The 13,525-nt window shown below is 39.3% G+C and overlaps 1 pseudogene; it reads left to right on the top strand.

Moving 5' to 3' along the window:
• The first annotated feature begins 1,452 nt into the window (after positions 1–1,452).
• On the top strand, positions 1,453–7,002 carry LOC138420260 (olfactory receptor 5B12-like; annotated as a pseudogene).
• Positions 7,003–13,525: the final 6,523 nt, after the last annotated feature.

Below are 13,525 nucleotides of genomic sequence, written 5' to 3'. Positions count from 1 at the left end.
AGGAATTTGATTGTAAACATGTGGATATAGTCCTTGTCACTCAACTGGGATTCAGAAAAATAGTATATTAGCTAAATTCCCAACAGCTAATTATATATTTGATTCCAAAAGTCCATGCTCACATTTCTCCACATTACTTGTGAATAACACACTCAATAAGTTAGTCATTCATGAATCAGCTCAGTTCAGTTCAGTCGCTCAGTCATGTCTGACTCTTTACAACCCCATGGACTGCAGCACACCAGGCTTCCCTGTCCATCATCAACTCCTGGAGCCTACACAAACTCATGTCCATCGAGTTGGTGATGCCATCCAACCATCTCATCCTTTGTCATCCCCTTCTCCTCCTGCCCTCAATCTTTCCCAACATGAGGGTCTTTTCTATGTCAGCTCTTCCTATCAGTTTGCCAAAGTATTGGAGTTTCAGCTTTAGCATCAGTCCTTCCAATGTACATCCAGGACTGATTTCCTTTAGGATGGACTGGTTGGATCTCCTTGCAGTCCAAGGGACTCTCAAGAGTCTTCTTCAGCACCACAGTTCAAAAGCATCAGTTCTTCGGAGCTCAGCTTTCTTTATTCATTCACAAATGGGCCAATGTAATAAACAACATTTCTGTGTCCAGGGCTGGGGTAAGAGATTACATATAAAATATGAGGAAAATATTTCTTAGTGTTCAAAATCTCAAGCTTTGATTCAAAATGACATTAATTCAAATAACAGCTCTGCTATTAGATAGTTTAATGGACTTCATTGTGTAACTCCTTGTCAGCAAGCTTCAGTTTCCCCATATGTTAAATGGGAATAATATCTCACATGGTTGGGTGATAAATCAATGGAGGTATAGCATGCATGAGGTCCCCTGAAAATAGAAAGGGCTCAGTAGTTTCTAGCTACCATAGATTAGTTCATTATTTAAGTTTGTACATCTGCTTATATAGTATTGAAGTCCTATATGGGAGATACAGCTTAAATTAAGACAAAACAAATTATTACAAGTAACAAAGTGACCAGTGGTGCTCCATAGGTTATAACAGAATGGCAGTGGTTAGAGAGGAGGAGTTTTTGAAGACTTCATGGAAATATTGAAACTCATGTTATTCTTTGAAGAACAAATTTGAATTGTACTAAGGGCAAAGAACACCTTGTACCCTTTTAAATTATGTTCTGAATATCCAATATGTGGTGGCCCAAACAAAAAAAATGTAAAAAAGATTGCTAAAAAGTCAATACATGACTTAAAGACATTTTATAATTCTACCTTTTTACTAGATTAATGTTAACACAGGAATGTGCTTGAAACTATTTTTTCTCCCCTGCAGCAAAGTGCAGGATTAAGACTCACTCCTTCATTTTGTTGAGAAGAAAGATGGTAAAAAAAAAAAAAAAACAAAAACAAAATGAAACGTTTTCAGTGCATTCTACCCCCACCCCACATTTGGGGGACATCTAATATGAGTATTGATCAAAGTAAGTAGGAACCAAGAGGGTGTCTTCTCTGAATGATAATGCCTCCCAGTGGCCCCCCTACCACCACTGGCAGGAGTAGAGAGGGAATGGACAGCTACAGGCTCCTGCCGAGACCTGCCCCCTCCCCTTCCACCCCGCAACCTCCTAGCCTGGTTGCCACCGTCTAGACCATCTAATCTAGAGATTAGACCTGAGGACTAATCTAGAGATTAGACCTGAGGGCTAATCTCCTGATTCTCTATTGGTGTGTCATTCACCAAGCTGAGGAATTCAAGTCAGCCCTAAACTCCTGTTAGATAATGTCCACATCTCTTCATATCCCTCTTTCTAAACCCAGCAGCCACTCCTGCCCGAATCCTGGAATCACTCTACTGTTCCTCCTGGAATTTACAGGAGGATTTACATTTCTCAGCATAACCAGGATATCTGGATGCTCCCTTTACCAACTAGTCCACCTGAAATCTGTCCTGGGACAGGGCTTCCCTCGCAGCCATCTCCGTGGTGACAATTTTCATTCCCGCTTTCCTCTTAATGCTTTATTGCCCCATGTTCTTAAAGTTGTAACATTATCATACTCTGATTTTTTTCTCTAAACTCTTTCCTTTAATGGTCTGAGTTAGTTGTGTGGATTTAATATGATATATGAAGGTTAAATCAGTATCAAATTGCCAATATAATTAGAATTAATAAATCCTGATGCAACCAGTCCAATGGTTTATGCAGCACTTCTAAGTTAGATGGCCAAGAAGAATTTCCAACTCACCATGACTAATCTGAAATCGTCATTCTTGTTCTTCCTCAAACATCTGCTTCTTCTATTCAATTCCCTTCACGATTTATACGAACAAATGGAATCATCATTTTTCCCTCTTTCTCTAATATCTTACGTTTACTACATCAGGAAATCCAGCAAGCTCTACTTTATAGAAATATATCTAGAGTTTGGTAATGTCTCCTTGCCTTTCTCGCTACCACCCTGCTTCACATCATCATTATCTGTTGCATAGATTAATGAGATTAACGCAGAGAAAATGAACTGGGTGAAATTATAGCATCCCAGACTTCACTCTTGACATGGGAGCTTTCCTTAACCTCAGGACCTTACATATTAAGTCCCTTGATAGCTTCCATCACTATCTTCTAACTGTAAGATTATCTGCATTGATTGAATCCTACTAAGTGCCATGAAATATTGTTGTATCCACTTTAGATATGGAGAAACTGAGGCTCAGAAACCTTAGCTAATACACAGGATGACTCAGGAAATAAATTAATTCATACTGGGTATAGCTGTGCTGACCACTATCTGAGCAGAGGAGAAATATTGTGTGAGAATCAGAGGAAGGCATAAATGGAATATGACAGGGGGAGCAACTGGAGCAGAAGCAAATGGAGTGAGTGAGGATACAGGGTGTTTGATTTACAGTCATCTGGAATTCCTCGATTACAACATCCACTCCTCTAGTCAATACGGAAACAAATAACTCTGTCCTGGTCATAGTGTGTAACAGCCTGCCATGCCAGTCTGCATTGTCGCTCCAGTCTGATGATGAGCTCAAGAAAAAACTGATGGGCAAATGATATTGAGCAATACCCAAGGTCAGCCATCTAGTACAGGATGGGGCGGGACTGTGCATCCAGACGTCTCTAGCTTGGAATCCCACTTTCAATGTTTATTCTCTGCATGTCTTTATTCTTTCTACAGGATTTTCTGCAGTAGCCCATTGCGTCGCAATTATACATTCTATGTATCCTACTGACCCAGGGATCTGGCTCAGATGGTAAACAATTTGCCCAAAACACAGGAGACCCAGGTTTGATTCCTGGGTTTGGAAGATCTCCTGGAGAAGGAAATGGCTACCCACTTCAGTATTCTTGGCTGGGATACCACAGACAGAGGAGCCAGGCAGGCTAAGGCCATGGGGTCAAAAGAGTCAGAAATGACTGAGCAACTGAGCATGTTTCCTATTGCCCTCTGAGGCTATTGAAGACTCAGTTCAGTTCAGTCACTCAGTCATGTCTGACTCTTTGCGACCCAATGGACCACAGCACACCAGGCCTCCCTGTCCATCACCAATTCCTGGACTTTCTCAAACTCAAGTCCATCGAGTTGGTGATGCCATCCAACCTCTTATCCTCTGTTGTCCCCTTCTCCTCCCACCTTCAATCTTTCCCAGCATCAGGGTCTTTTCCAATGAGTCAGTTCTGCACATCAGGTGGCCAAAGTATTGGAGTTTCAGCTTCAGCATCAGTCCTTCCAAACAGTATTTAGGGTTTATTTCCTTTTGGATTGACTGGTTTGATCTCCTTGCAGTCCAACGGACGCTCAAGAGTCATCTCCAATGCCACAGTTCAAAAGCATCAATTCTTCAGTGCTCACCTTTCTTTATAGTCCAAATATCGCATCTATACATGACTAATGGAAAAACCATAGCTTTGACTAGATGGAAATTTGTTGGCAAAGTAATGTCTCTACTTTTCAATATGCTATCTAGGTTGGTCATAGCTTTTCTTCCAAGGAGCAAGCATCTTTTAATTTCATAACTTCAGTCACCATCTGCAGTGATTTTGGAGCCCCTCAAAATAAAATCTGTCAGTTTCCACTATTTCCCCATCTATTTGCCATGAAGTGATGGGACTGGATGTCATGATCTTAGTTTTCTGAATGTTGAATTTTAAGCCAGCTTTTTCACTCTCCTCTTTCACTTTCATCAGGAGGCTCTTTAGTTCCTCTTCACTTTGTGCCATAAGGGTGGTGTCATCTGCATATCTGAGGTTATTAATAATTTCTCCCAGCAATCTTGATTCTAGTTCATGCTTCATCCAGCCCAGCATTTCTCATGATGTACTCTGCACTTAAGAAAACAGGGTGACAATATACAGCCTGATATACTCCTTTCCCAATTTGGAACCAGTCTGTTGTTCCTTGTTTGGTTCTTACTGTTGCTTCTTGACCTGTATACAGATTTCTCAGGAGGCAGGAAAGGTGGTCTGGTGGTCCCATCTCTTTAAGAATGTTCCACAGTTTGCTGTGATCCACACAGTCAAAGGCTTTGGCATAGTCAGTAAGGCAGAGGCAGATGTTTCTCTGGAACTCTCTTGCTTTTTCGATGATCCAATGGATGTTGGCAATTTGATCTCTGGTTTAAAAAAGGCAATTTCTCTGCCTTTTAAAATACAGCTTGAACATTTGGAAATTCATGGTTCACATATTGTTGAAGCCTGGCTTGGAGGATTTTGAGCATTACTTTGCCAGCATGTGAGATGAGTGCAATTGTGTGGTAGTTTGATCATTCTTTGGCATTGCCTTTCTTTGAGATTGGAATGAAAACTGACTTTTTCCAGTCCTATGGCCACTGCCGAGTTTTCCAAATTTGCTGGCATATTGAGTGCAGCACTCTCACAGTACCATCTTTTAGGATTTCAAATAGCTCAGCAGGAATTTCTACACCTCCACTAGCTTTGTTCATAGTGATGCTTCCTAAGGCCCACAACCATTTTGCCTTTTTGCATTTGATCTTGATCACTGCCTCCTGAATGGTCTAGTGGTTTTCATACTTTCTTCAATATAAGTCTGAATTTTGCAATAAGGAGCGTAGAATATGATATATTAAAACTTCTATTGTCAGAAGATCAATTATATTCCCCTTGATACAACAGTAGTGAAATGAAGTAAATTGCAGTAACCTATTTTATTACATGAACATTCTGTATCAGTTTGTAAAGTCTGACTTGTGATGCCAACATATCTCATTTAGTAAAGATCCTGTAATTTTTCATGTTACCTCTATTTCTGAATTTAAATTTTATCATTTACTAGGATAGAAGATCAGGTTGCATTATCTACAAAATCTTTTAAGCTAGAATAGTCTAGTTTCCTGTTGTTGTTGCTCGTTAGTCTCTGAGTCGTAACTGATTCTTGGCAACTCCATGGACTGTAGTCCTCCAGGTTTCTCTGTCCATGAGATTTCCCAGCAAGAATACTGGAGTGGGTTGCAATTTCCTTCTTCAGGGAATCTTCTCAGCCTGGGGATTGAGCCCGCATCTCCTGTGTGGCAGGTGGATTCTTTACCACTGAGCCACTTGGGAAGCCTATCACTTTAAAAATGCAGTTTTGTTATGAGGCCCAGTGAGAGTCACAGACTTCTGATGTAAAATATTCAGCTCAGTTCAGTTCAGTTCCTCAGTCATGTCTGACTCTTTGCGACTGCATGGACTGCAGCATGCCAGGCTTCCCTATCATCAGTTCCCAGAGTTTGCTCAACCTCATGTCCATCGAGTCAGTGATGCCATCCAACAATCTCATCTTCTGTTGTCCCCTTCTCCTCCTGCCTTAGTCCTTCCCAGCATCAGGATCTTTTCTAGTGAGTCAGTTCTTCACATCAGGTGGCCAAAGTATTGGACCTTCAGTTTCAGCATCAGTCCCTCCAATGAATATTCAGGACTTATTTCCTGTAGGATGGACTGGTTGGATCTCCTTACAGACCAAGGGACTCTCAAGAGTCCTCTCCAACACTACAGTTCAAAAGCATCAATTCTTTGGCACTTGGCTTTCTTTATGGTCCAAGTCCATATCCATACACTGGACACTGATAGTTCTAACTCAGTTACTTAACACTTTTTTTTTAAATTGCTATAGGACACTCATATAACGTACAAATAACCCCCACAGAGAACAGCACAGTCGTGACTGAGTTCATTCTTGCCGGGATAACTGATGACCCACAGCTGCAGATCCCGCTCTTTCTGGTGTTCGCGCTCATCTACCTCCTCACTCTGGTTGGGAACCTGGGGGTGATCACGCTGATCCTGCTGGACTCTCGTCTCCACACTCCCATGTACGTCTTCCTCAGCCACCTCTCCCTGGTGGACTTTGCTTACTCCACGGCCGTCACTCCCAAAGTGATGGCTGGCTTCCTCACGGGAGACGAGGCCATTTCCTACAAAGCTTGTGCTGCTCAGTTTTTCTTCTTTGCAGTCTTTCTCATTACAGAAAGTTTTCTCTTGGCCTCAATGGCCTATGACCGTCATGCAGCGGTGTGCAAGCCACTCCATTACACCAACATCATGACACCAAGAGTGTGTTCCTGGATGGTTGTAGGCGCCTATGTTCTTAGTGTTCTGGAGGCCTCTGTGCACACTTGGAACATATTCAGTCTCCCTTTCTGCAGATCCGGGTGATTGGTCACTTTTTCTGTGATGCTACTCCTGTCCTGGCTCTCTCATGCTCAGACAGCAGCAGAAGTGAGATGGTGTTTTTCATCTTGGCAGGATTCAATATCATCACTTCTGTCCTAATCATCTTGATCTCTTACCTGTTTATCTTTGTCACCATTCTGAGGGTGCGCTCATCTGAAGGACATCAGAAGGCCTTTTCCACCTGTGCTTCCCACCTCACTGCTGTCTCCATCTTTTATGGGACAGGTTCCTTCACGTACCTACAGCCCAGCTCCCGCCACTCCATGAACACAGAGAAAATGGTGTCTGTGTTCTACGCCATAGTCATCCCCATGCTGAATCTCTTTAGACAATAGAACAGAGAGTCTAAGGAACAAAGAGGTCAAGAGGGCCTTAAAACAGGCTGCGGGGAAAGCAACGTCTTCTATAGCATTCATATCTTAATTATATAGATGCAACAATAAGGTGGTTTCATACAGGTCAGATCAAGTTATGGGAAGTATAGGCCAATATTATGCAAATTTTTGATGTACTTTCTTGAGTTTTTTACTAAGTCTATGACACAAATGGCTTAAAAATATGATATCTCAGGAATAATAGCTTAGGAACATCAACCTTGAACCTAGAAGTCTTAGTGCCTGGTTTCTTCTTAGCTGCATTTTGTTATTTCTCACGATCATCCCCAGTCTCACCTTATTCAATGCATATTTAAATACATGCCCAAAGAAACATCATTTGTGCAACCCAGTGTAACTCACACATCCTTGAGTGACAGCAAAATGAGTTCAAAGATGAATGGGATTAGTTTATTTCCATAGTATAATTCAAAGCAGTGATTATGATATCTGATAATTCATTCTTAAATGTAAACTTGGTTTCAAATAGTCTGGGTATAGGTTTCTTGCTTAATTTTTGTTTGTTTCTGTTCTTGTTTCAGTGATAATGAGCATCATTATATGGTCATCTTTAATTAGCTCAATTTTTGTCTTTATCAACTCATTATGCAGAAGTTGCATCTTCATATGAAAATTTTAAAATATCAGACCAGAGTAAGAGAAATGAGAATAATGGCATATTTTAATTCACTGAAAAAAATAGCACTTAATTTTAAAGTAAGGCTTCAGTCTATCTTCAGATGATCAACCTTGTACTCCGTTAATGCTCCCTCCTTCATGTAGGCATCCAGGCCACCAAATTATAGACAGGCATTTGGGCTCAAATTAGAGGTTGACCTTGTTGGTCCTTGCCAATCTCCAAGAATAACCTATCTTGGCTTTTAAATTTTGGCATATTAAGATGCTATGAATCATTCGGAGTTATGATAACAATTATAAAGATAGCTTTTAAGGCAATTTGAAGACTTAACATCATGCATGACAAGTTTAATTTATTCCATGGTCACATGGATGGCTCATCATACAGAAATCCATGTGGGACAGCACATTAATAAAAGAAAAGTGTAAAAATCACATAGTAGCCTATATGGGGAAAGAATCTAAAAAAAGAGTGGGTATTTGTATAATTGATTCACTTTGCTGTATACCTGAAACTCACACAACATTGTAAATCAACTACACTCCAATAAAAATTTTTTTAATGAAAAAAAATTTTTAAATTGCATCACATGATAATCTCAGTAGATGCAAGCCAAGAATTTGACAAAATCTATTGTCCATTCATGATTAAAAAAAAAAATCTCATCCAAGTGGATAGAGAGGGAACAAATCTCAACATGATAAAGCCATTTGATAGCAAAACCACAGCCAACACAATACACAATGGTGAAAATCTGAAAGCTTTCCAGTTTGATTTGACAAGAATGCCCCCTCACCACTTCCATTTAATATAGTTTTGGGAGTCCTAGCAACAGAAATCAGACAAGAAACAAAATTACAAGTTATTCAAATTGGAGGGAAGAGTAAAACTGTCACTTTTGAAGATAATATATGATATTTTATATTGTGTAAAAGTCCTTCTTCCAAAAAAAACCAAAAAACTATTACAACTATTAAGTGGATACAAGATTAATATACAGAAATCTGCTAGATATATGTACACTAGTAATGAAATATCAGAAAGAGAAAATAAATAGTCTAATTTAAAGTCACATCAAAAAACCTAAAATATCTAGAAATAAATTCTATCAAGGACGTGAAAGACTTGTACTCTGAAAACTATTAAACACCAGTGAAGGAAACTGAAAATGATGTAGAGAAATGGAAAGAGTGTAGCCCATGCTCTTGAGTTGGAAGAATTAATGCTATTAAAATTGCCATGGTATCCAAAGAAATATACATAGTTAATGCAATCTCTATCAAAGAGCCCATGACATTTTTACAGAACTAGGACAGATAACCCTAAAGTTTATATGGATCCACAAAAGACCCATAATTGGCAAAGCAATTTTTGAGAAAAAGAACAAAGCTGGAGGTATCACGCTCCAAGACTTCAGATTGTACTGTAAGGGTACAGTAATCAAAGTAGCAGATATTGGCACAAAAATGGACACACAAATCAATGGCCTAGAACAGAGAACTCAAAACAAACCCACACAGTTATGGTCAATTAATCAGTTACAAAGAGAGTAAGAATATACAGTGAAAAAAGGACAATCTTTTCAGAAAGTGGTGGTAGAAAAATTGGACATTTATAAAACAATAAGATTAAAACAGTCTCTCATACCACATACAAAAATAAACTCAAAGAAAGTTAAACATAAGACCTGAAATTATAAATTTCTAGAAGAGAAATAAGTGAAAAAGTCTTTAATATAAGTTGTAGCAATATTTTCTAGGTTCAGTCTTCCAAGGGAAAATAAATAAAAGCAAAACTAAACAAATGAAGTATAATTAAACTTACAAGCTTTTGGAGGTGGGAGGGAAGTTCAGGATGAGGAACATGTGTATACCCGTGGTGGATTTATGTTGATGTATGGCAAAACCAATACAATATTGTAAAGTAACTAGCCTCCAATTCAAATAAATAAATTTTTTAAAAAAACACCCACAGACTGGGAGAAAAATTTTGCAAGCAGTGTGACCAACAAGGGATTAATTCTCAAAATATAGAAAAAGCTTATGTAACTCAACAACAACAACAAAAAACTCATAAACAAACCAATTTGAAAAATGGTCAGAAGACCTAAACAGACATTTCTCCAAAGAAGACTTACAGGTGGTCAGCAGGCACATGAAAAGATGGTCAACATCATTAACTAACAGAAAAATGCAAATCAAAGCTACAATGAGATATCATCTCACACCCACCCAAATGGCTATCATCAAAAAGTCTACAAATAAAAAAGGTAGAGGATGTGGAGAAAAGGGAACCCTCCTACACCATTGCTAAAAATGTGAATTGTTGCAGTGATTATGCAAAACAGAATGGAAGTGACTTAGGGAACTGAAAATAGATCTAGCATATGATTCAGCAATTGCATTCCTGGGCACTTATCCAGTAAAGACAAAAGCTCTAGATCAGAAAGATACATCCTCTCCAATGTTCCTGGTAGCACTGTTTACAATAACCAAGACCTGGAAGCCATCTAAGTGCTCATTGACATACGAATGGATAAAGAAGATATATATCTACATGGAATATTAATCAGCAACAAAAGAATGAAATAATCCTATCTGCAGTGACAAAGATGGCTCTAGAGATTATCACACTCAGTGAAGTAAGTCAGAGAAAGACAGGTACTGTAGGAGACCACTTATTCGTGGGATCTGAAGGAGAGTAAAAGTGAACCTATTTACAAAGTAGAGACAGACTCACAGACATAGAGACAAGACTACGATTACCGAAGAAGAGGGGGAGGGAGAAACGAGAGTATGAGACTGATAGATACACACTACCACTTATAAAACAGATAAATAACAAGGATGTATTGCATAGAGTAGGCAACAGTATTCAGTATCTTGTAATAAACTATAATGTAAAAGAACTGCAAAAAAAGAATATAAAGTGTATGCATATATATATGTATATATACAACCACCAAATCATTTGATTATATATACCTGAAACTAACACAATTTTGTCAATCGAACAAACTAATTAAAAAGAACATTTTTCTTTTGATCCATAAAAAAGAAATTGTGTATCTTTTAATTTATCAATAAAGCTCTAGGCCACAACTTCTTTGTACATACAAATTAAAATTTTTGTTAAAACATTGCTTTGATTCCCAAATATCACTTAAAAATTGTAAATATAAAACAGATTGTATCAAAAAGCACACTTTTATTATGTTTAAATAAGAGTATATTGGTGTTTTTAATTAATATTTATTCAAAATATTGAGAGTCTAGCAATTCAAAATAAATAGCTTTCAAGTTAAAAAATATTTTCCACAACAAAGGAAACCATCAAAAAAATGCAGACAGTGCATGGAGCTGGAGAAAATGCGAGCCAGTGAGGCAGCCAACAAGGAATTAACATCCAAAATATGCCAGGAGCCCATACTACCTACTATCAGAACAGCAAACAACTGAATCAAAGGGGCAGAAGACCTGAGCAGACATTTTCCCAAAGACAGACAGATGGCTAGCAGGCGCGTAGGGAGACGCTCAGCATTGCTAACCGTTGCTGTTGCTCATTCAGGCGTGTCTGACTCTTTGTGACCCCAGGGACTGCAGCGCGCCAGGCTTCCCTGTCCATCACTGTCTCTTGGAGTTCACTCAGACTCATGTCCATTGAGTCGGCAATGCCATCCAACCATCTCATCTCTGTTGCCCTCTTCTCCTCCTGCCCTCAATCTTTCCCAGTATCTCAGTCTTTGCCAATGAATCGGCTCTTCATATAAGGTGGCCAAAGTACATCTGGGAGCTTTTTGAATGTTTTTTCATTTTAAAAAAATAGTATTAATAGTATTTAATATTAATATCATTTTAATATTAATATTAAATAGCAATAAATATTTATATTTAAAAAATAAAACTTTTATTTTTCAGACTTTTTTCTTCCTAATTTATAAAATTATAGTGTGTAATTTGTTAAAAGAAATACATATACCCTTTAGCAACACAGCTAAAACTGAACTCTTGTTTAGCAAGCGGCTTACTCAGCATTTTTTTGTTAGCTGGTGAGCATTAGTCCATATTTTTGAAATTATATTTATTTTTAATTAATGATTGTTATACAATATTGGTTTGATTTCTGCCATCCATCAACATGAATTAGCCATATGTGTACATAATGGCCTTTCCCTGTTAAACCTCCCTCCCACCTCCCACCATTTCCACCCCTCTAGGTTATTACAGAGCCCTGGTTTGAGTTCTCTGAGTCATACAGCAAGTTTCCATTGGCTATCTGTTTTACATATGTTAGTAAATGTTAGTGAATCCAAGGGGTCGCAAAGATTCTGACATGACTGAGCAACTTTGCATAGAATATCACTGTATAAATAGCTTCCACTCTGGGCTTCCCTGGTGGCTCACCCAGTAAATAATCCACCTGCAATGCAGGAGACATGGGTTTGATCCCTGGGTCGGGACGATCCCCTGGAGGAGGGCATGGCAACCCACTCTAGTATTCTGGCCTGGAAAATCCCAAGGACAGAGGAACCTGGCGGGCTACAGTCCATGGGGTTGCAAAGAGTCAGACATGACTGAGCCACTAAGCACAGCACGGTGAGCACTGAGCTTTAAGCCAGCATTTTCACTCTCCTCTTTCACCCTCAAGGGGCTCTTTAGGTCCTCTTCACTCTATGCCGTTAGAATATCGTCTGCATACCCAAGGTTGCTGAAATTTCTCCTGACTGTAGTTTATGATTCATCCAGCCCAGTATTTTGCATGATGTCCTCTGAATATAAGTTAAATACACAGGGAAGCAATATACAGCCTTGTTCTTTTCAGTCACTAAGTCGTGTCCAACACTTTGTGACCCATGGACTGCAATGCACCAGGCTTCCCTGCCCTTCACCATTTCCCAAAGTTTGCTCAAACTCATTTCCATTGAGTCAATGATGGCATCACACCCTCACATCCTCGGTCACCCTCTTCTCCTGCCATCAATCTTTCCCAGCATTAACGTCTTTTCCAGTGAGTCAGCTCTTTGCATCAGGTGACCAAAGTATTGGAGCTTCAGACTTGATGTACTCCTTTCCCAATTTTGAACCAGTCCATTGTTCCATGTCTGGTTCTAACTTTTGCTTCTTGACCTGCATAACAGGTTTCTCAGGAGGCAAGTAAGGCTGTCTGGTATTCTCATCTCTTTAAAAAATTTTCCAGTTTGTTGTGATCCACTTCCCTGGTGGCTCAGATGGTCAAGAATTCTCCTGGCAATTCAGGAGAACTGGGTTTGATCCCTGAGCGGGGAAGATTCCCTAGAGGAGGGAATGGCTACCCACTGCAGTATTGTTGCCTAGAGAATTCCATGGACAGAGGAGCCTGGCAGGTTAAAGTGAGCTTGGCAGACTACAGTCCATGGGGTCACACCGAGTCAGACATGACTGAGTGATTATTACTTTCACACAGTGAAAGGCTTTAGCATAGTCAATGGGAAGAAGTAGATGTTTTTCTGAAATTCTCTTGCTTTTTCTATAACTCAGCAAATGTTGGCAACTTGATCTCTGGTCCCTCTGCCTTTTCTAAATCTAGTTTGTAAATCTGGAAGTTCTTGGTTCATGTACTGTTGAAGCTTAACTTGAACGATTTTGAGCATTACCTTGTTAGCATATGAAATGAGTGCGATAGCAGGGTAGTCTGAACATTTTTTGGCATGGCCCGTCTTTTGTATTAGCATGAAAACTGACCTTTTCCAGTCCTGTGGCCATTGTTGAGTTTCCCAAATTTGCTGGCATATTGAGTGCAGCACTTTCACAGCATCATCTTTTAGGACTTGAAATAGCTCAGCTAGAATCTATCACCTCCACTAAC

The sequence above is a fragment of the Ovis canadensis genome, chromosome 15 (assembly GCF_042477335.2).
Source record: "Ovis canadensis isolate MfBH-ARS-UI-01 breed Bighorn chromosome 15, ARS-UI_OviCan_v2, whole genome shotgun sequence".
Taxonomy (NCBI): Eukaryota; Metazoa; Chordata; class Mammalia; order Artiodactyla; family Bovidae; genus Ovis; species Ovis canadensis.
This window is presented reverse-complemented; position numbering and strand designations above follow the sequence as displayed.